The sequence below is a fragment of the Cupressus sempervirens genome, chromosome 7 (genome assembly GCF_028749045.1).
Source record: "Cupressus sempervirens isolate cs-2001-9-10 chromosome 7, ASM2874904v1, whole genome shotgun sequence".
NCBI classification, from domain to species: Eukaryota; Viridiplantae; Streptophyta; class Pinopsida; order Cupressales; family Cupressaceae; genus Cupressus; species Cupressus sempervirens.
Genome location: NC_143124.1, coordinates 148,481,278 through 148,505,919, shown reverse-complemented (window position 1 = coordinate 148,505,919; position 24,642 = coordinate 148,481,278). Strand labels below are relative to the sequence as shown.

The 24,642-nt window shown below is 33.1% G+C and overlaps 1 pseudogene; it reads right to left on the bottom strand.

Annotated features, from left to right (window-relative positions):
- The window catches only part of LOC149545961 (cytochrome c biogenesis protein CCS1, chloroplastic-like), a 31,174-nt pseudogene that overhangs the window by 844 nt on the left and 5,688 nt on the right, over nt 1-24,642 (bottom strand).

Below are 24,642 nucleotides of genomic sequence, written 5' to 3'. Positions count from 1 at the left end.
ATAATTTAACTTTTAATTGTGATATTATAAATGTAGTTCAAAAATAATTACATCGCAACAAATATATAATAAAATATAATTAATTTTAATTAATTAGTTTTTAGTAACATATAATAAAATATTCGGAAACATTGTATAAAAGAATAATGCCCAAATTAGTTTTGTAGATCTATTAACATCTAAGAAAATTCAATTAGCATCTATAATCATAAAGAATTCTTTTTAGAAAATTTAGGTTTTCTTTTTCATGTCTATAATGACACTAAAAATAAATCTACGGAGACATTTTGTTAATTAATTATTAGCAGAAGTGACTTAGTATTCGTTAGGGGTCTAGTAAATTGAATCTTTTTGTCATATTGACATTTTTTAGTAACAACTATTGGTACAAGAACATAGTTGTATGATGTTATGCTTTTGAAATACAAATTTTTAGCCACTCTAAACTCTAGAATTTCTACAAGATTAGTAAATACCCAAAAGCCAAAACCTACTTAAATAAATTAGATTTTGACTCAAAAACTACAGAGTTAAATTCTAAGAACAATATCACAGTTTGACCTAATGACTTCTGAATCATCTCCCCTAACACTTTGCAATAGAAAATAGGGAAGAAAAAGTTCATTGGCATTCTTATCATCTTTATTAATGTGTATGCCACTAAGCCCTAATACCGATTAAGAAACCCTCGATTAAATGCTCTTCCTCACTCTTAGCTTACAAAGGTTCATTTTTTTCTCTGCTCATATTTGCAATTGAATACAATGTTGCCTGTATTGTTTGGGATGCGTCAGTTGCCAATGTTGCTATGGTCTTTTGCTTCTTTGCCTTCTTTGACACTATCTAGGAATGAGTTGCTTCCCCAATTAGATCCTTAGATGGAGAACCTTCCTCACATCTCCTCTTCTTTATATCAATAGTCTCTTCCAACCAAGACTCAGATGATAGGACATTGAGTGCACATTGCAGGGTTGATGGATCAAAAAGCTTCCTTGCAACTGGGGGAGTCATATTGCTCCTACTAGCAAATGGAAAGGTAGTTGTCTTAGTAATAGATAAGGCTAGTGTTTTACCTTACTTAGATGCTCCTTTCTCTTGACCATCTAGAGGATTTTTATCAGCATCAAGATTGATGAATGACACAAGGGAGGAGACCTTGATTATTGATTTCTCTATCTTCTCCTCTTTATCTTTTTCTGCATATCCATCTCCAATTTTTCTAATATTTGGTAGAGATCCTCATCCACAAGTTGGAGGGACTTGAATATTCTTCTCATGAGGTTGGTCTCCTCCTCCACCTATAGATTGTGTTGGTCCAGTTTGTGTTAATGTTGTTGTAGAAGTGGAAGTAGCAGTTAATGAGGGCTGAGATGTTCCAGATGCCACTCCATTGGCTGAACTCGTGGCTCTAGTTTTCATTGTCCTTGCTTTGATCTGTTCTAACCATCTATTTTTCCTCTTAATGATATCGTCCATTAGAACTTCCATTGTATCAATCATAGGACTATTAGGCGAAATTGACACTATGAGAGTGTCCTTGAACTTATCATATAGGTGGTAGGCCTCATGTGGGAACCATCATCTATGATATCACTAACATCAACAATATCATTATATAATTTAATCTCATTAATTTTCAAGCTAGACCAATATCTCTCTCTGGTTTGGTATTCCTTAACACATCTGACCCAATAGTCTTCAATATCTGGAACATGTATATAAGCATAACCAAGCTTAAGATGGTCTTTCACAAAGCTTAGAGGATCATATCAAGGCCTTATAACTTCATAATCTATCAGTTTAATTCTCTTCTCAAAGGCCTTTACTAAATTTTGGGCATTAGACCTAGAGACACAAGAATAGGGGCCTATCACAATTGAAAAAGAAATTTTAGTTATCTTCTTCACATTAGAGCATAAGTTGCTAACCTCTAATATCTGTATACACAATTCAACAAGAATGACCTTTGATAAGTGGGAGATAATTTCCACAGCAAGTCAAATTGTGATGTGAATATCAAGATTTAACTGTGTGATTTTTTGAGTCAAACTCATTGACCCATATTTCATGAGTAGTGATTCAACATGAATCCATCTCTCATGAGAATAAATGGAACACTTAACACTCATTGGATCTAGGTGATGCTCACAGAGGTGAAGCATCGGGACTTCCCGAGAGGTCACCCATCCCAGTACTACCCCAGCCTGAGCGCGCTTAGCTACAGAGTTTCCTTCATAATTAAACCCAAAGCTAGCAACCTCATTTGCAAAACCTTCACCAAGAATGACCTTATCCTTTGGATACTCAGGGAGTCTCTTCAGGAAACCATCGAATGCACCAATCCTAATGTAGGAGAAAGATGGGAACTGAATAAAACAACATATGAACTAGCTTACTTCTAATATAGCTTCAAGTGAAAATCTTTGCTCAAAGCACCCTTGCAATTCTCAACATAGCCTTATGGTAAAGACATCATTCACGTTAATGCACTCCTCAAAGCTCTTCTCTAATTGTAGATGAGGATAAAATTCATACACCTTGCTACTCATCAAAATTTTCAATACAAGGCAAACCAAGCCATAAATGATGTGTGGCTAAGGAATATATCAGATAGGAAGATATAAAGAATTGTTTGAATGCCCTTGCCAAATTTAGCCATGAAGCAAGCTCATCGCAAATTATCTGATCCTAGTCAATTTGTAGTTCATCAACACAAATGGCTTGAACCAAGTAGAAGTGGTGTTCTATGAAATTTAGGACCTCTTCTTTCCCCTTCAATTTTAGCAACAGAGCCAAGATATCCACACTTTCTCTCTTCAGATTTGTTCCAAAGAGAGTCCTCAACATTTCACTCTCCTGATGCAGGAGCATCCTAGGGAAGTTAGCAATCCTGTATGTAGGGGCTTTGTGCTCAAGTTTGTGGAGTTATGATTTGCGTGGTTGGGGGTCTATTTGAGGCATATTGGGGAACCTTTCGATAACTACACAAGATGGGTAGAAGAAAATTGGATCCCTCTAGTTGCAAATTGCTTCTAGATTGGAGCTTTGCCTCCAATTTTGGTCAAACAATGTTAGATTCTCTTAGAAGGTTGGGAATTACCATTTTGAAGTGTGAAGCCAGCTCTATGAAAACAAATCATCATACCAGGCTAAAGAAATTTATTTTGTGCATCAACAAGTTTCAAATGAAAGACATCTCTAATACCAGAAATATCAATAGAAAACACTTTGTAAATCTATCAAAATCATAAAGTTTTATGAAACATTTCCTTTGCAATTAGAGTTACAATCAACTTGGATTTGAAAATCAAACTTTTTAAAACCAATTAATTCGAAGTTTAGTGTAAAGATTCAAATTTTTATTTTACTTTAAAAGCTAATTGTGACAGTTTAACTTGGGTTAGTTTCTAAAAATGTCAATTTAGATGAATTTAGGGGGCAAAGGCATTGTGAAAATCTATATTCTTGCTATCTTTTTATTTTCATTACATTTTTTATTAAAACTCTTAGAGCTCAAATTCTATAAGTGTATAATAGAGTGGGTTCATGTAGTATCTTATTCAGAATGTTGCATCATATTTAGAACATAAACATTAGAGGCACCTTAATTATTGGGCAATAAAGTCAATTCATTAGGAGGTTCTCATCTTGAAGTGAATTCATCATAATCACTATGTTGTCATTATGATCTGAAATATGAAAGTCTAACACATGGAGTTCTACGTAAGGGTGAAAGATAAAAGGAAAATGTGGCCACAAACTGGATGGTTCAAGTGCAAGTGAGGTGTTGCCAATATGGATTCAAGTAGAAAGTACAAGACCATGATCAAAGGACATCAAGACTAGGATCATAAATGGTTCCAAAATGTTGAAAAAAAGATGATATGAAATCAAGTACAAGATTTGGTTCAAGATGAAGGAACATTGTTAAGAAAATATTCAAGATATCAAGACATAGAAGAAAGACTCATCAAGTTCAATGGAAGAACAAGATCAACATAATCTAGAAGATCCCAAGTGAAAATATTACAACATAAAGGATTTGAAGCAATTGAGAAGATGGGCCATCACAATTGAAGGTTCAAAAATGGTTTTTCATCATCATATGTTATTTATCAAGTTTATAAGATGAGTGTGCTGAGGCAACAACCATATCCTCAACAAATGAGAATGTGCTAAGTGTCCAAGTCAAAGAACTTTATTATGTTGTGTCTAGATTCACTAAATTTTCTGAGAGAGGAACGGGATAATGTAAATAATATTTTTGGATGTGGCTTGGTATAAATATAAGTGGCATCATCTTATTGGTTCAGTAAATGGTGGTTCAATAAAATTCTCTATTATGAGAATACGTCCTCAATGTCTAAGACGAGAAATTGAATTAGTTTGTTTCAACCAAGGATTAAGCTCAAGAACTCCATTATAATCCAAGAGTAATGTTTTTTTCCTCTCTAAACTTGGTTATAATTCATTTATATCTTGAAGTAGGTGTTAAATCTCTTAGCTTGACAACAAAAGTCTTTGAGGCCTCTCATTTGCAACTTGAAGTTGGGATCCTACAATTTGTCACAAGTTTTACCATGCCAAATAATGACTACATCACTATTTCCATCTTCATCCACTCAATGAGATCCTTACAAGACTAAATAGCAAGCATACCAAAGCATAACTATGATGATTACATTCAAATTTCACAATGTATCTGTGAATTTTGGACCTTTAAATTCTTATCCATCTCATTGGATGTTTCTAAATAGGTACCATTACCTATTGTGTCGGATAGCTATTGAGGTTCTTGAACTATGCGCTATTGCTCAATCAAAAAACAATTACACTCATCATCCTACATAATTATTATAAACTAATAACACTATTCAATATCATTTGTACTCATTAATATACATAGAGTTATTAACACTTCAACTTAATTGAAAATGAAAAGTGTACATTTAATACAATCCTCATCACATCCATGACTTGTGTTGAATAATATTAATTATGATAAGTGTATTGCATGAGTAAACTATGGAAATGTTAAAATCTATTTGAACACTAACAAGCTTCATTTCTCAAGATATGAATTTTGATTAAGTCCTTACCTCACACTCGCATGGGTAGTTAACCATGCTTTCTATGAGTTGCGACTCTTTACACCAACAACATGTCACTTACTAATAGGAAAAATATATTTCGATGGTATTTCTCCAATTGTTGGCTCCTATGAGAAAATATAATTTCCAAATAAACTTTACAAATATTAAATGGAAACATTTATATAAAATTTATCATTACATAGTAATTAAATGATATTAATATATGCATTTTTTTGTTTATGAGGAGTTTTCTATGTTTTGACATTCATTTTGTATCGAGTTGAAGGCATTTAGAGTAATAATCAATAAAAGTTACAAACTTGACAAAAAAAAAGTTGTAATGCAACAATTTTTGTTTATGAGCAACTTTTGCAATTTTTTGGGAAGGAAAAAGTTGCTCCACAATAAAAATTATTGCATGACAACATTTTTTAGAGTTTAGAGTTTAGTTGATGTTTTGACATGCATTTGAAGGTATTTAGAGTGATAATCAATAAAAGTTACAAAACTAACAAAAATAGTTGTCATGCAACATTTTTTGTTGCTAAGCAACTTTTGCAATTTTTTGGGGAGGTGAAAGTTGTTGAAAAACAAATATTATTGCATGACAACTTTTTTTATTATTATCAATTTTGCAACTTTTATTGATTCGCACTCTAAATACCTTCAAATGCCTACAAATGCATGTCAAAACATAGATGATTCCTAATAAACATAAAAATGCATGAATTTGGTCAAAAAAACACCTTTTTGTTTACTTTTTCAAAAAGTTTTCAATGGAAAATTAGACTCAAGCACTTGATTAGACTCAATTGATAATCATAGATTAATAAAAGGGATTGTTAGTGCACATATTGCAAGCTAATTTCTTTTTACCAAAGAATACTAAGATTTCTATGAAAGAGTAAGTGAAACAAACATTCTGAGAAGCAACATATGACTCATCACACATTCTTTGATATATTGATTAAAGATAGGATTACGTGCAATGATAGTGCTTTCAACATTTTTATGCGGAGAGTGATCGATCCCTGTCATTTTACAAAAGCGACCCAACCACATTAGAGACTTCAAAGTTTGAGCATCCCCATCTACAATAATGACAATAATGTCTATGAGAGACAATAATGACATGATACAAAAGTAAGTTATAACTAAAATGCTTTTAATAGGGAAATTAAAACCATTATTGTTTTAACTAGATCATAAATTAATAAAAGGGATTATTATTATAGTAAGAAACCTCAAGTATCGTTGTCAATCTCAGGCACTCCAACTTAAGTTTTTCGGTTCTATTGCCCGGTGCCCTACAACCAAATACAATAAAATCATGATTAGTTAACATTTATAACAAGAACTTTAAGAAGATTAAGATCAACATGTTACCAATATGGTTGTAATTAGCAGAGATCAATTTTAGTGAATGAAGGCATGACACATTTCAACAAAGGAAACAAAACATTACTTTTAATAACATCATAATGTAGATTCTAGCAATAGTCAAAAAAAGGAACTCAACGATAGAATGTAAATAGTGAAGAATCATTGTTTGTATCCAGTTAAGCATCCATATATCTTTTCTTTCTCTCCCTCCCATCCAAAAAAAGATTCAACCACTCTAAATCGAGAGTGTGCATGCAAGAGCGTTCCATATGCATGGCCAATAGGCAAAGCTGAAAAATTGCAAAACATTTACATTAATGACATGTGTAAAAAATGGAAACATGTTGTGTTTTTCAGCTCCACATGATGTCCTATGCATATCAATTGAGATTCCATATTGAACTAGGGCCTCCTTCTACATTGCCTGAAACCAAGATAAATGAAATGAATTAATTGAAAATACAAATTTAATCCAAATCTTAGAAGAATACTTTCATTATTGTAAGTTGAATAATATGAATAGAACCATCCTTGGGAAAAACCTACAAATAAAAAATGCCTCACACAGGAGGACCCTCTATAAATAGTATATTTCATTCCTAAATTTTTGCATTTAAGTCACTAAGGAATTATATTCTAGAGGAAATTACACTTATCATCAACATTTAAAGCATAATTATATGTTTTAACCGATATAACAACACATTGAAGGGATTGTTGAGTAATGGAAAGAAGAAAAGAGACCAAGACAAGAAGAGGAAAAAATTGTGTTAGGAAAGGAGATAGAGCTATACTACCAAGAAAGAGATAGATAATGAGGCTTGATGCCATGGAGAGGAAGATGGGGTTAAAGTAGCAAAAGGACGAACAACTTGAAAATGAGATGGTTCAAGATCCGTATGGTTTAAGTGCATTGAGGTTATTTATTTGGTTTGAAGTGTTTGTTGGGAAGGTTTGGATCCTTTCATGTGTCACTGTTATGCCACAATCACAGTATGAAATTCAAATCAGATTGTGATGGAAATGGTGAAGCTTCCATTGGGAGTTTGTTCATAAAAGCCTTTGTAATCAGAAAATGACTTTGATCCATCTAATCCTAATTAGGAGGTGTTATGATGAGATTTAGTAAAGGTTTATTCAAGTGTCAAGTTGGTAGGGCATTTGGGGAGAATTGATGGGACCATATATTTATGTTTAGTTTTGATAGGTTTAGTTTGATCTTCACTTGGTTTCAAGAATCCTTTCATATTCTCTACTTAACAAGGCCAACCATGTGAAGGTGGAAGCTCATTTGGCCTCTCCCCACCCTCCCTATAATCACTTTGAATTCCCCATTAACAACTAAGTAAATATTTCATTCATTCATTTTACAAGTATATCATTGAATCATTGTAATCACATAACATTCATTTATACATCATACAATTAATTAATACATATAAACATTCATCAATAATTTGTGAACATATCAATCATTATATTCACATAACATTCATTAACACGACATATAATTCATTAGTAACTATAAACATTCATCAATAATTTGTGAACATGTCAATCATTATAATCACATAACAATATTCGATAACATGACATAAAATTCATTAATAAGCAACATTCATAAAAAAGCATCAACACATTCATCATCAAACAAGGTTTTTAACATTCATTTCTTCTTTTCTTTTTTCTTTTTTTGAAGATAAAGGCTAATAGGCACATCATGACTATCTGCAACATTCTCCTATGGCTCTATTGGTTCTAATCTTATGACATGAGACTTCCTCTTCTTTTTTCAAGGACAAGGTCGATGCACCCCTACAATAAGAAATGTATGGGTTTAATTCTAAACATTTTTTTAATGTTATAAGTATTTCATTAATCTAAAGAGCATAACAAGGATTTTTCTTTACCTGATAGTGCCACATCATCTACTCTTACATTTTGTTCATCCCCAACCTAAACATGCTCAATACTAAAAAATTATCAAAAATTATCACATAAAGGTTACACCAATTACAATTTAAGATGTTAAATTTTATTAATAATTACATAATTAATTTTCAATAGAAATTGAATATGTACATGTATCATTGTGATGCACATCAAGGCCTTTTTCATGCATAGGATCTGGGCCTCGTCATCATTAGTAAGATTTGTGCTGGGAGAAGTAGGCTGAAGTGAAATTTCATGTGTGCATTGTTATCATTATTTGAAAAAAACATCAAATAGTTTATTTCTCATGAAGTTATTAATTCGTGTTATTATTCATTAGGCCTATTTACCTGTGTGTGAATTGGTGCCCAAAATCTTCTACATCTCTTTGGTCACTGCAATTTGTGTGGTGGTGGGCAACCACTGCTTTATAGCCTTGCTTGAAGCCAATTGTTTTGTCCTCTTCCATGAGTGCTAGATTAAATTCAATGCCCTATATTTTTTGCATAATATCGTCAATATTAAATGTATTACTTATTTGTAATTTTATATAAAAAAATTGATATGAAATTTCATTTACTACTACTTAAAAGACATAAGTGAATTTTCATATATCCACTAGAGCCAAGATGGTGTTGACCAACCTTCTCTTTCCTGGCTTGTGTGGCCTTTGATGTGTCATGCAGCCTATATATGAAAACTTTGAAATATGTTAGATTATATAAATATAAAGATCACTAATTTTTGCATAATTACATTAATGCTACCACATACCTATTTTTGTTGGGTGGTGGGTTAATTCCCTTACCTCTTGTCTTATCTCTTTTACATCTTCAATGATTTCATTCCACCCCAGCTCTAGAACCATAGGAGGACACTCATACTTTTGGTTGAGCTTTAGAGCCCTTTTGTATTGATCTCTCACAGTCTTTAGATATTCGCATGCTTTTTTAAGAATTTGGAATCTGATCAAAGTCTTTTGACCAAACAACTTCTCCATAGTTTTATGAGCTGATCTTTTAATTTAGAGTCTTTCACATTCCACCTTTTAACAAAAAACAAAATTGTTAGATAAAAAAATTAGTTCAAGCCATTATCCTTGAATATATTACAACAAATGGATGAAAAAAAAATGTAGCAACCAATTATATCAAGCTACGTACCTTTTACATAATGTGGGCCTAAATATCTTCAATGTTGAATCATAAAACATTTCATAAAAAAGATCGTTTCCTAAAAAATCATCATGTGATCATTAGTCAAAAATGAGTTTTGAGTAAGTAAACTATAATTAAACTCTAAATAATTACAATTTTAAAGTACCCAAAAGCTTAGGCAATTTTAAGGAAATTATATATTTCTTGGCCATCAACAATGATGCGTCCAACAATCCAGTAGAAGTAACATGGGTTGCTCCAAGAAAGGCTAGTAAATTATCACCAGTACTAGTATCTGTTCTATCATCATGAGAAGGTGTACTTGTGTTGGAAATTCATTCAACACTCCCCTTAGGATTCGTTACAAGGTTTTAACTGCCTCCAATGTACTATAAGTTGAGTGGTTGTATTGAACATTGATAGATCGATCTTTTGGTGCAATGACAACCCCACTCTAACAAGTGGTATCAAAGCTTGGTCACAGGTTTGAATCCTTAGATGCTCGAGTAACATTGAGGGGGAGATTGTTGGAAATTTTTTTAGCACTCCCATAGGAATTTCTGACAAGGGCTTAACCACATCCTATATACTATAAGTTGAGTAGTTTTATTGAGCAGTGATAGATCACTATTTTGGTGCAATAACAACCCCACTCTAACAACTTGTCCCTACAAAAAGTTAATCAATGTCATACTATACTCAAATGAACAAGAAAGTACAAATCAAATCATATTTAACACATAACAAAATGTAGCAAAACAAGGATTTACCAACTCTAGTTGCAGCAGGTGTGGATGTTTGCATGCTCCTTGTTGTCGATCTTGTAGTTGGCAATCTTAGAGTGTTGGTTGGCCTTGTGGAAGGAGATGTATGCACATCATAAGCACCTGAAAAATAATCATATATATATATATATATATATATATATATAATATATTTTCTTTCCAAAATATATATATTGCAAAAATATGACAATAGTAATATAAAACTATCAATAATAATCATGAATAAAATAATGTCCCTTCTAATGATTGAGAATTGAAGTCACATCCCTATAGGAGCTACACTAGTACCCTCGTCAAGTGGAACAACTCGGTAAGGTTTCAAAAATTGTTGTAACAAAACATACATATTTTGATTCATGATCCATAAATTAGTATAAAACATAAAGCTTTATTGAACTATTGTCCTGGCAAAAGACTCATTACAACTTGCTCTACAACACAATTCATTTCTTGTGGCCTCTTTCTCTTCTCTTGGATTTGGATCTTTTTACACATGGTTATAGGGTCACTGTTATATGCGATGTCATCATCACATAATACTATGGCTACCATATCAACAATAATTTGTTGTTCTATAATATGTTCTTTTTCCTTTCCCTAAGCATCAAATTGTGAAAAAAAAATAGTAAAACAATCAAAACAAGTCCAAAACCTTAACGAAAATAACATAATAATATGATATTTTGTAAAATTGCAATTGCATAATTTTTTATACAGAAGGTTTACCTATGCTAGAGAAGGGCTAGGAGTAACATCATTGGCTTTTTCATTCAATGGATCGGCCATGTCACCTTGTGACAAAGAATATATCTAAAAACAAAAGCCTTAATGAAAGGAATAGTCAACTTCACAAAAAAACTTATTAATAAAATGGTATATTGTATATTGGAGTTCTAACTGGAAGTAATTAGTTTAAATATTACATATATAGTACTTAAAAGTCCCATGATAGTAACTTTCTTTGTATTTATGTGATTCAAATTGTAATCTATTAGCAGCTCTTCCCCTAAGCTTATTGATTTTATCGCACATACAAAAATATAATTTCCCTTATGTGCCTCAAAAATGTAATTGGATTTCTTATTAATTAACCTAGGATGTGTATTATTTATAAAACACGCAATGTTCCCTGTTTCTTTTGGCCTTCCATCAATGTACACATCAAATCCTTTACTTTGATCATTTTCTTTCCATTGTAGATAATTTCCTGACAATGCATACCTATGCATACTTTTTTATATTGAACTATCTGCATCCAATTATTGTAATTGTAACAAGGTCCTACACACTACATCAATTTAACAACTTTGTTATAACTAATTTTTATTCCATCCATGGAAAATAGGCCCAAACCATGAAATGATGATGGAGCTATGTGATATATCCTCTCATTAACACAAAAATCAGTGTTAATTGGAGGTGATTCCTTGGGTACCCATTCTTTCTCAAGATGTGTGTACCTCAAGGGAACCTTGATGTCACCCTTTGTCTTATCATCATAAGAACATGACACCCCTTTAGAAAGGTAAAATTGCATGTGTTTATTAAATTTTCTTCTAATCTTTTGACCTCTAGTTTGTCTCTCTTTTGTAGATCTACTACATATCTCACTATCATTTTGTATTCCCACATTTCCTTCACTCAAAGAAGACAAATTTGATAGATACCTATTTGGTGGTACTTGTAGCCCATCAAATGAGAGATATAGTTGAAGGAGCAAAAGATTTTGTTATAAAATGAGGCTAATATTGATGAAATTTGCCTCAAGTTAATGTTGAAGGTAAAGAGAAAGCAAGCATGTAATAAACTTATGCCTCCCAATCCATGTCACTGTGTACAATCCTCATTAAAGGGGTATAGTTTCCTACATATGTAAACCATTTGTCTTAAGATAATTACAAATTGCATGATACTTATGCAACAAATTACATAGAACATAACATGAACAATATGCATACATCGTAATCATTGTATACTTTTTAATTGGTTACCTCTACAAAAAAAATATTATAAGTAATCAACACCAAGAATTGAGCATCATAACAAATTTTTTCAACCTAATCAACACCTAATAAATTTCCATTGATCATCTTCTTCATCCATCTCATCATCATGAACATCAACATAATCACCATCATCATCCAAATCATTAGAATGACCATCGTCAACATCATGATCATTACTATGACCATCATCATCATTGCCATCATCATCATTACCACAACCATCATGACCATCATAATCTTTGCTACCACCACCACCACCACCATCATCATCATCAACAATGCCATCACCATCATCATGAACATTTTCGCCATGATCTTCATCATTTTTGCCATCATCATCATCTACTTTGTCTTCCACTTCTTCGATATCTTCTTCTTTAATCACATTATACTTTACCTGTCTTCCTCTTGAATCATGTCTAATGACAAATGACCAACTCGGTTTATGTGGAATGTCAAAGTAAAACACTTCCTCACATTGACTTGGAAGAACATAGGGCTCATTTCCAATTGGCTCAAATGACCTTGTATTAATCATTGTAAATCCTTTTTCATGTTCAATAATAGTTCTATTAGGATCATTTTGATTCAATCGTAGCCTATACCATTTGACAACGAATAGAACTAGTTTGAAGGAAGTAAAGTCATACTCAATTATATCATCCAAAACATGATAGTATTTGTTTTCAAAATTGTGAGGATGCATGTCATTTCTAGATGAAATATTGGTGACCTTGAAGACTGCAGCTATCCCAGAATCACAAGTTCTCTTAGTGTTGCCCACCTTTTTTATGAGAAATTTACAGCCATTGTAGTACATAGCTTTGTGGTGCTTGACCTATTATTTTTCAAACATGTCAAAATAATGCGTCCATCCAAGAGTTGATATTAAACAAATGGGTCATGATAGATTAACTTATACATACCTTTACCTTTCCCCCTCTTAAACCATTTGCTAAATCAATTACAATTAGCATAACATTGAGATCTTCATTACGATGAACTTCTTTAACCAATGAAGAAACACCTTCCCATGTTAATGAGTGACCATTTTATTGAGATCATTAAATCCATATCATCAAGCAATCAAGATTGTTTTCAATATAAATGAAGTGCTCCCCACTCATGAGCAACTATATAAATAAATAAATCAGTTAGAAACAACTTATATTGATGATGGATAAGAATTAATTAACTACAATAACATCTTATAATTACCTCTCCCTTTTCTCAATCTACCTTTCCCCATCAAGTACTCCCCTTCGAATATGATAATGGAGTTGGGCTCCCAAATGCAATCTACATGGATCTTTGATGCAAACTTGGGAAGATATTCACTAATGTACACCATGGTCTAGTAGACCATATATCCCTTGACCATGAAACCCTCAAGACGCGCTCTATGTCGAACCAAGCCCTTCAAAAATTTCAAGTTCCTCTCAACCATCCACATTAACCTAGTTGGTATAAGTCCACACAATTCAATCTTTTTAACTAGATGTATAAGCTACTAGAGTGTTCTTGTGCATTGAAAAAAGTTGAAGGTAGACACTTTTGCATCTCACAAAAAAGCTGAGGAATTTTGCTCTTCTAATGCTTTATGTGTTTTTTATCAATTTCTTTAGATGACAACCACCTAGAAGATATTCATCATGCAAAAAATATATTAATGAGACTAATAGCACTTCTATACAACAAATCTACCAAGTAACACTTTTAACCTCATCTATTTTCTAATATCATATCTAATGTGTTTGACACTCATGTCATCAAAGTTGTGTGGGAGAGATAGAGGTAGAACGTACTGCAGTAATAATAAAAATATCTTTTCAATATATTATAAAATAAAACAATCAAAAGTACATGATATTTTATAAATTTATTGTAAATAGAAAAGAATATGACTTACCTTGATGAAGGTATGTCAATTATGCATTTTCAACCATCGACCAAAATTACCTTTCTTTGATATGAGAATACTTATGTTTGCAGCAAATCCTATGGAAAATTTAGTTTTTTTTATGGCTTCATATATGGCATCAGTTTGTTGCTACATTAATAACCAAGGAATAACACTCATATTAATCTGGTTTCCATTGCTATTTGATTCTAGGGAAAACTTCAATGCATGATTGGATTCATCAATGTCATTGCAAATTTTGACCAAATTTTCTTTGTCACACTTTGCATCCAATATTTTCCATAGTGTCTTTGTTACATTCTTTCCAATATACATAACATCAAACAAATGCATGATTAGGAGGTTCTCATAGTACGACAACCTACTAAATTATCTAGGATAGCTTTTAAGTCCTTTTGGAAGTTTCTCATCAATGCATTGATGACCTTCATGAACATCAATTATATCATTACTAAACAAAAGATAGTATTCAAATTTTAATTTCATATAAATACTTACATCAGATGGAATGACATTACCTTGGCAATTCATTCTATTATATTATAAATTCCACATGTGAGGTATCATTCTATGTGGCTTTGATGTTGTCTCTTCTTTCCCATTAAAAAGATATTTTTTGGTAATTTGATACTTATGATTTTTGTGGAGAAAGTTTCTATGCTCATCAAACACCTATTTTCCTAAACTTTTTGAGTGATGAGATTTTATCTTTGGAACACAAATTGGACATGAAAATTTTTCCTTTGTTTGAAGACCTACAAGATCATCTACAATTGAATGACATGTTTACTAGAAGATTCAATTATCACACACAACTTAAACATACAATGAAAATGTGTTAGCACTATTACATACCAAAAATATGTGTTAAGAATTTTGCATACTACAAAATTGTGTTAGTAGAGGGGCATCATGTATTGTTCATACAAACGTTACATGGAATTGAAATTGTCTTTCACCAATTGGTTTAGAGATGTTGTACATAGTGACCCCATTCCATAACTCCAACAACTCATCAATCAAGGGCTCAATATATACATTCATATCTTTCACTTGATGCTTACCTAGCTAAATAAACATAAACAAAACATAATTATTATGACCATTTTTATACTATATTTATAAATTAATTTAGATGAATGCTAAATGAAAAAATACATGGTACAATCATTCCCAAAAATTTGTGCTCCCTCTTTATGGACAACCAAGGAGGAATGTTATTATTAATAAGAAAAATAGGCTAGACCAAGTAAATAGATCTCATCTCTCCAAATGGATTGACATCATTTGTTGCCAATGAAAGCTTTAGATTACAAGGTTCTTCTTTAAATACTGGCCATCTATCTTCTATGTCCTTAGATACAGAACCATCCATCAGCATTCACATAATGTCATTTTAACTTCTATTGCATGCATGGTAATCCATAAATTGTGCCAAGTTGGTACACCTGAATAAATTGTGCCTTGGTACATCTCATATTATATACAAGTCATGAGATGTGTAGGTGAAAGGAAGTAGAATTAGAGTTCATGGTTGCCCATGTGGATATTCATTTTGATCATATGAGAACTACTACTTCTTCTTGCTCTTCAATGACACTGAATTTTGCCCATAGTTGTGTTAGTGATCTGAGTTTTGTTAGTTTTAGTTGCCCTTTGGGGTGGTCTTTCAAAGGGGCAAGATATAGTAGTGCTAGAAGCAACATATATAAACTATGAAACCAATTGCATATCTAATTACAATCCCTGAATAAAATTAAATACCCTAGCAATAATATGGGTAGTATCTTAGGAATACCAAATACTGGATTATTTTATCAGTAGACATACGAGTAGTATTCCTAGCAATAATACCCTATGTACTGATTTGAATTCAATGTACGCTTTGATACCTGATGATAATTTTATTGGGTTTTTCTTACCATAAATAGGAAGTTCTATCCAAGTACACAAGGAGAAATACCATGGTAATATCAATAGGAAAGAAGTAGTTGACCATAATGCCCATCACGACTAATGCATTCCAAGTCAATGGAACAAAGGCTAGCTCAAATAGTGAAATCCTTGCAAAGAAAATGACTAGCACTATCAGAAATAAGTACCGCCATGTTTCTCTAAAGCTCTCAATTTAGCATAGGCTGATAGGAATGGTGCTAATTGATGTGATTTGGCAATTGTAAAAGGAGAATATATACTAAACTATAAGGGACACCACTATGGTCTAAAGTAATTCATCTAGAATTTGATGGCATACCATTTTTCTCACAAGCAGCCCTAGATAATACCAAGTCCATTAACAGATGAAAATATTTTCTTAGAACATTCCCAAGTCCATGGAAATCTTATTTTAATATAATTGAAAATTATTTAATTAGGTAGCCTTCATTTAAAGATAAAAATTTATTCCTACTATTTCCTGGTTATGATATTGTAACTTAATAGTTGCAATTGTACAAATTAGAAAATAACTTATAGCCATTATATTATAACACTTTCTTTTTATGTCTTGGCAATCTTTACCAACTCTTTTTTGTTGAGATAATGGGTGTTGCACACATTGCATAATATTGTTATTTTATTATTTTATTTTATTATGTAATGTTGTACCTAGATGGATGTGCAACATGTAAAGATTCCCATGAAATATTCTTGATGAGTTGTATTGTAACATTGTGAAAATATTTCATGTAATTATTTAATATTGGGGAAAAGAATTAAATGCCCAATATTAAATGTGGGGTCAGTGGGTTAGGTAGCACATGGTTTTAGCACATGGTTTATGTAATACCACTTGGAGGTTTTGTGGGACTTGCTACTATATAAGCAGCCACAAGGGTAGTTGTTGTAGAAAGAGTAAGAGAGTGACAAGGAGAAGACAAAAGGCAAGAGTTGAGCGGGACAAGGCTTGACAGGTTAGCCAAAGGAGCATTTGTGAAGGTTGAAAGCATGGCATGGGATGTGTGGATTCATGCTTGTTCACATAGTTTGCTCGGTTGTGGTTATGGCCATGAAGGCTTCCATGGTTGTATGGCAATGGTATTTTTTGTTGAATAATACATGGTGATGGATGCTTTTGGAGGCTGGGTTTTTCCCTTAATGAGGGTTTCCTAGGGTATATCTTGTGTCACAATTTTGTAAGTATGTTGTCTATTCTCTTGCATGTGGATTTTAATTCCGTATTTATTTTCAGATCTATTATGGGTTATGTGGAAACGGTTATATTCTTTATTGCCAAGTTTCCTTACAAGTGGTATCAGAGCTATGGTTTTATTATTTGTAACCCTAGATTGAATCCATTGGAATGCATGAGAGGATAAAAGAAAATGGCAAGATATATGAATGATTTATTGCAGATTTGAGGGCTTTTGGATTTGCTGTTATGATGGGATGTTAAAATATTTGGGCATGTGAAATTGTTGGACAAAAAGATTTTTTCGGATGTTTCATTTAAATGAGGGTTTTGGGGGGTAGCATGTAGAAATGACCTCCTGGGTAAAAACAGACCTCACCATTGGATCCGGGTCGACATTTCCATAAATTTTGATATATAATATGCCCTAGTTTGGCCATGTTCAGAGGAAATGAAAGAGTTTTTTAGTTTCAGCCCATGATGGCCATCAAATTTAATCCCATTGGAATTTTCATCACTGAAAAAAAAATTAAAAATGAAAAATCGTACTGAAAATGGTAAAAAGACTGTCTTAGTAAAACGGCCATAACTTTCTCTCAGAATATTGGATTTCAGAGTTCTTACAAGCATTGGAAAGCTAATTTAGAGCACTACAACATGGTGTAGGTTTGGTTCTATGATTTTGAAATTTTGTTAGGTTTTCAGAGCCCTAAAGTCAGATGTTGTTTATTTTGAGCACGGATTAGGGCATAAATTGGGCATACGGAGTCGGATTTTGGACTTCGAGTAGTCAACGGAAAGCTCTTGGAGAGCTCTACACATTGGTTCAGATTTGGTGCAGATTTGGCATGATTTATTTGTTGATATATTGATCTGAACAGTTTATAGGTATATTTTGACTATGGTAACATTGTGAGTTTATGGCATTGGAGATTTAAGATTTGATGTCATTGTATACTCAGTTCATATTTCAGATTGGTGTCATGATGATATAGTTATCAGTGTTTGGTTTGGATATGTATGATGACTTGTTGGGTCTACAAGTTGTGCAGTGTTGTAAGCGGTCTATACTTACAGGTTGCATTTATAGCTTGGTTATGGGTTGTCTTTGCCCATTGATCTTTCATTATTGATGCATATTAAGATTGGTGGCTTGGATTTGGGTTGTCTATGCCCTAAGTCACATGATTTTATCTTCATGTAGAAGGGATGAGATGTTGTTACCAGGTACAGTCATGGCAAAGGATTGTGATTGACTATGCTGACAGGTTGGACATATTGAGAGATAGATGCTCGGTTCATGGATGTGATCATGGTGCCATGGATTTTGGCATGACATGATTGGTTATACAGGTACATCCTTGATGTTCATTAGCTTGGATTTCTAATTTAGTTATGGTGGTATATCTTCTTGGTTGAGGATCATGGTTATTTGGTTTCTTTTGAGGAGCTCATGATGTGCACTTTGAGTTCTTTGATGGTTTGATGCCTTGGTTGATTCTCATGGTTAGAGGATGGATTTTTTTATCATATGTCATGGATAGCTTAGATACATGGTTTAGTGGGAGCTTGTGATAGTGATGGGGTGACAGTGCAGGATTAGTTCCTGGTTTGGTTTGGATCTTCATATAGAAGATGGATTTTATGATGCCATAGGTGACTTGGTACCACGGTTGAGTGGGAGTTGTTGGCATTGATATATTTATTGAGTGTTTGCAGATGTCAGAGGTTTGTCTTAGATCCTGTTGTTGCAGAAGCGTCTTTGATATTTGTATGGTGCACTTGTTATCTTCATGGTGTTTGAAGATGCTTAGATCTTGAGGACTCATGGAGTTCTTGGTTATCTTCATGGTATGTGGAGATGGATTTTTTTCATGGTGTACGGAGATGGTTGCATCTTGAGGACTCATAGAGTTCTTGGCAAAGGTGTGGTTTATATTTTTTATTTGGCATGTTATCCTTAGTATGAGGATGGTTTCATTATTATGTCATGGTATACTCTTGATACGCGTTTAGAGTTGTGACATGTTACGGTGTGTTCATATGGAGCATTTTATCTCTTTGGTTGAGATGGTAAGATCATGTTGTCATGTTTATGTTCCTGAGGCCATGGTTGGAACTTTGACATTGATCTTGGTTTAGTTTCTTGGTATTGAGTACACTGATCATAAGCTGGATACTTCATGATATTGCTATGTTGCATTTGGAGTTGGCATGGATTGATTGGTTATAGGTTCTCATGGATACTTAGAGACAGTGGTGATGCTGATTTCTCTTGGATTAGAGAAGTATTTGTTGGGATGGTTGATGGTTTCAGCAGGAAGTCCGAGGGGCAGTCACCTGATATGGAGTTGAGAGGAGATTGTTCTTAGATGAGTCTTGGTTGGAGACTTGGGTATCTTGATGAGCATTCTCATTCCCCACTCTTGGTCTACTCGACGGTTTGCTACTTGAGAGGTATAGCCCATTGTTTCTCTCAGTTGCATTATATTTATGCTTGTCTTTCATGGATATGGATCTTGAGCTATGGTACATGAGTTAGTTCTGAAGGGTTCATTTGAGAGATGGTTTAGCATTGGTTATCTCCATGTGCATATGTTGTTATGTTGGTTGAGTTTGGGATATGGTTTTATATTGGGCATTTTTTTCCTTGGATTAGGAATGGTTATTCCTTGGTTTAGGAATGGTTTTATTGAGTTTGATCTTCTTGTGAGAGGCTTACATCCATGATTAGTTATATGGTATGGTTTAGGTGTTGTTGAGGCTTCTTGTTGAGGTTTTATGGAGGAGATCATACTTGCACAGTTTACATCTAGAGGTGTGTGTAGAAGGACATGATACAGGTTATGATTTGCATGGTTTCTCTGGTCTTGGTTATCTTCCTGGATGTTCAATTTTTCTTACATTAGATTTGAGATTGGTTAGAGATTGTGATCACTAGTTTGTGCTCATGTATGTCATGTAAGAGATGACATGGTTATTCCTTTATCTCTTTCCTCTATTGGTTGTGGTGAACTTGGGAGAGCATTGGAGACTTGTTATGAGAGTTGTTCTTGCAGGATATTAGTTTATGTATTGTGGATGTCCTTGATACTACATGGATTCACTTCTTTGAGATGTGTTGAGTGGATTGGTTATAGATTTGATATTATCTTTTGTAGTGGGAGCTTCTTGGTATATATGTGGCAGGTATTGCTCTTGAGGCTTGTGATTACAGGTTATATATTGGATATGTCGGTGATATGAGATTCACTCGTTATACCTTTGAGGTATGGATAGTTGGATGGGTTTGACACTTCCTGTGGGTGCTATTTCAGCTATGGATATTTTGACAACTACGAATACATGTGATTACCTTTGGATCAGGTTTTTTGTTCTTGGAATTTTAGTTGGTATAGGATTTTATGATCTTCTAATGCAACAGGTTGGGTGGTTTTCTCTTTGGATGGCTTCTATGTATGTCCAGTGGGAGTGGCATAATAGGAGGTGAGATCATTCATGTTTGAGATGCTGGATACTTTGATTTTTTTGTGGGTACTAGGATGGAGCACTTGGTGTATTTTGATCCATGATGGTGAATGTGCTAGGAGGGATTGTTCCCTTGTTCATTTATGTGGCTACAGATTGACCCTATGCAATGTATACAACAAGTGGGAGATTGTTGAGATAATGGGTGTTGCACACATTGCATAATATTGTTATTTTATTATTTTATTTTATTATGTAATGTTGTACCTATATGGACGTGCAACATGTAAAGATTCCCATGAAATATTCTTGATGAGTTGTATTGTAACATTGTGAAAATATTTCATGTAATTATTTAATATTGGGGAAAAGAATTAAATGCCCAATATTAAATGTGGGGTCAGTGGGTTAGGTAGCACATGGTTTTAGCACATGGTTTATGTAATGCCACTTGGTGGTTTTGTGGGACTTGCTACTATATAAGCAGCCACAAGGGTAGTTTTTGTAGAAAGAGTAAGAGAGTGACAAGGAGAAGACAAAAGGCAAGAGTTGAGCAGGACAAGGCTTGACAGGTTAGCCAAAGGAGCATTTGTGAAGGTTGAAAGCATGGCATGGGATGTGTGGATTCATGCTTGTTCACATAGTTTGCTCGGTTGTGGCTATGGCCATGAAGGCTTCCATGGTTGTATGGCAATGGTATTTTTTGTTGAATAATACATGGTGATGGATGCTTTTGGAGGCTGGGTTTTTCCCTCAATGAGGGTTTCCCAGGGTCTATCTTGTGTCACAATTTTGTGGGTATGTTGTCTATTCTCTTGCATGTGGATTTTAATTCCATATTTATTTTCAGATCTATTATGGGTTATGTGGAAACAGTTATATTCTTTATTACCAAGTTTCCTTACATTTTTGTTGAGACCATTGCTATGTTGTTAAAAAGTAGTGCTTATACTTCGATTAATTCTAAACTTTCTTCACATGTTCATATAAAAAGAAATGTAAGACAATGATTTGCTAGTCATATTGAAGGGCTATGTGAAGAGATTTAACACAATGAGTTGCGGTATTGGACAAAATAGCCCATTTGTTGTGTGTGTGTGTGTGTGTGTGTGTGTGTGGGGGGTATTAATAATCAACATACAACTAATCTTTGAATCACTTATATCATCAAATTCACTCCATTCATATATTAAAATTACCAAACACCAACTCAAGTCATTGCAAATTTCTTCATCAATATAAACATTGTTTCAAGCCTTAAAGTGATGAAATACATGCATATCTCTGAGGACAAAAAGTTTGATAGTTCTACTTTTAATGTTGTCTATTAATAGAATAATTTATTTCATTCACAAGTTTGCTTTAATACTTATTCAATCTATTCTATAACAAGTTTATCATTTTTCTCTATTTTTTATATTTTTTAAAATTTAGACCTTGGATGAATGGCATAATTAAGTAATATCCACCATTTTCACCAACTAATTCAACTACAACTCTATTTTCTAGTCATTTGGATTGCTTTTGCTAAGGACACATAAGCTCAAATTCTTACACTAATAAGTTTCATCTAATAGGTAATGCTGAATTAATAGTGAAGAAGGGGAAGATGACCTTTATATTGTGACGTGTCGAGGTGAGACACCAATGAATAGTAACTGCCTCTTGAAGGCAAACAAACAATAGTGAAAAGTGATAATAGATGATGATCACAAAATAAACAATTATAAAAAAGCTTCAAATTATCTTGATAGAATAAGAAGCAAAATGTCTAACATATAAAGTTTCAAAATACAAGTGACATTATGACACATACATATTCACCAAAATAACCCAATTCAACATAATGATATCTCAGTGAATGCCTTCACAATGATCTCAAGGGTTGACTCAAAATTGATAATATGTAGGGATCATCTTGAGACACATGAAAAAAAAGTGGAACACATTGGAAAGATGAAAGAAGTATGGAAGTTTCACTTAGACCACATTGGGGTGCTACATCATCCCACATTAGTTGGATATGTGGCCACATTCGAGGAATAGAAGGAATTCGGTGGTGGGGTTACTGATGATAAGGAGAAAAATAATTAGTCCTATGTCCCAAGTGGTAGTTAGATCATAGTCCTAGATATCATAGTCAATAGGCTTGTTTTTTATTCAGTTGTGTTTTAGTTTTAAGTTTAACATTAGTTTAGATAGAGACTCCTATATGAATCAATTTCTAAAACTAAATTTTCCATCTATAGCTATAAAAACTTGTTTTCAAGGTTTTGATAGGGTCAGTGCAATGTTAATATTTCAAATATATTTTAAAACTAAGCGGGTGTGCAATCAGTAGAAGATGAGCATAATAGATTTCAATTTGTAGAGAATAATGTAAGGTAGTTTTGACTGTTGGAGGGAGGTTTTGTGAAAGAATTGGAAAAAATGTTAAGATACCAAGAAATTGTACAACTTGCTAAACCTTTTTTGTGAACCCTAGGTTTCATTTTAGTCACTAGTAGAACTTGTCATTGGATACAGTAGTGGATTCAGTTCCCACTCAAGAGGTTACTTGGTGGGTGAGAACTATAGTAGATCAATAGCTTGTTGCAAAGTATGACTAGTAAGGAATAAGGAGCTTCGTGGATCTGCGATGATTTGGCAGTGGAAGGGTCCCCACTTAGTTCAAGAAAAATTCAAATGTGAAAACCATATACAAGCAAAATTACCTTAAAATGAAATCAAAATTAAAATTTTTTTGGCTAGATACAAGAAAAATTATTAACACAATTAAAGAAAACTTACCTGATTAGCGGTGGTTCCCCTTCAACCTCTTGGGTATGTAATTTCATGTGTCAAAATGAAATGAAGTTTCACTTTTATTTTTTTCCTTTATATCCTGACAACATCGAAATTTTGATGAAAGTACTTAAATGTCATTGAACTTTTGACCCAAAAAATAAGTCACGTCAAACTTTCAACAAACATTTTAAGTATCTTCAAAATTTTGACATTTTCAAACTCATTAAAACAAGAGCTCTATGCAAGCAGCAGTCCCTACCTTTTGGGGTTGATATGTCCGATGGTTGGCGGGGAATGTATTCAGTGGGGCAATTATTTATGATTCAACTATAGTATTGGTCATGTGGTATAGAGTATAATATTTGATGTGAGGAAAAATTGTAAGATCATTACCTCTGTTGTAGTCTTACAAAAAATCGTAACTAAGTAATCATGTTCATTATATCCTGTAGGTTTCTTGTCAAAACTGGCCATAGAGAAAAGCCAAAACAAAGTTAGAAAAAGAAGCTTTGAAAATTTCTAAATTACTGACGGCTTGACAAAAAAAAATTTAGCACAAATGAAATGAAATAAATTGAAAATAATTAAAAGGTGATTTGATACAAAGCAAAACACTACTAAGCACATTCAATAATTCCTCAAGTCCTTTTATTCTTCTCCAAAAAAAAAAATTCAAGAATAGGGCTGATCTTTAGATCTAATGCTACAAAATTCATTGAAGACCCATTCCCCATATTAGAGGTCATTCCAACAGTAAGCACAAGAAAAACCCCACTAGCTATTGTGAGATAATAGCTGAAACAAATGATAGTTTCCAAATGAAATATGCATTAACTAAACATTCACAAAGAAAACATTTGCGAACTAGCATTTCCAAATTAAGAAATCATTCAAATTTAAAAGCATAGAAAACAATTCTCTAACACACTACACTAGTAGATTAATTTAAAAACTCCATAATACTTGTTAAACATTAACAA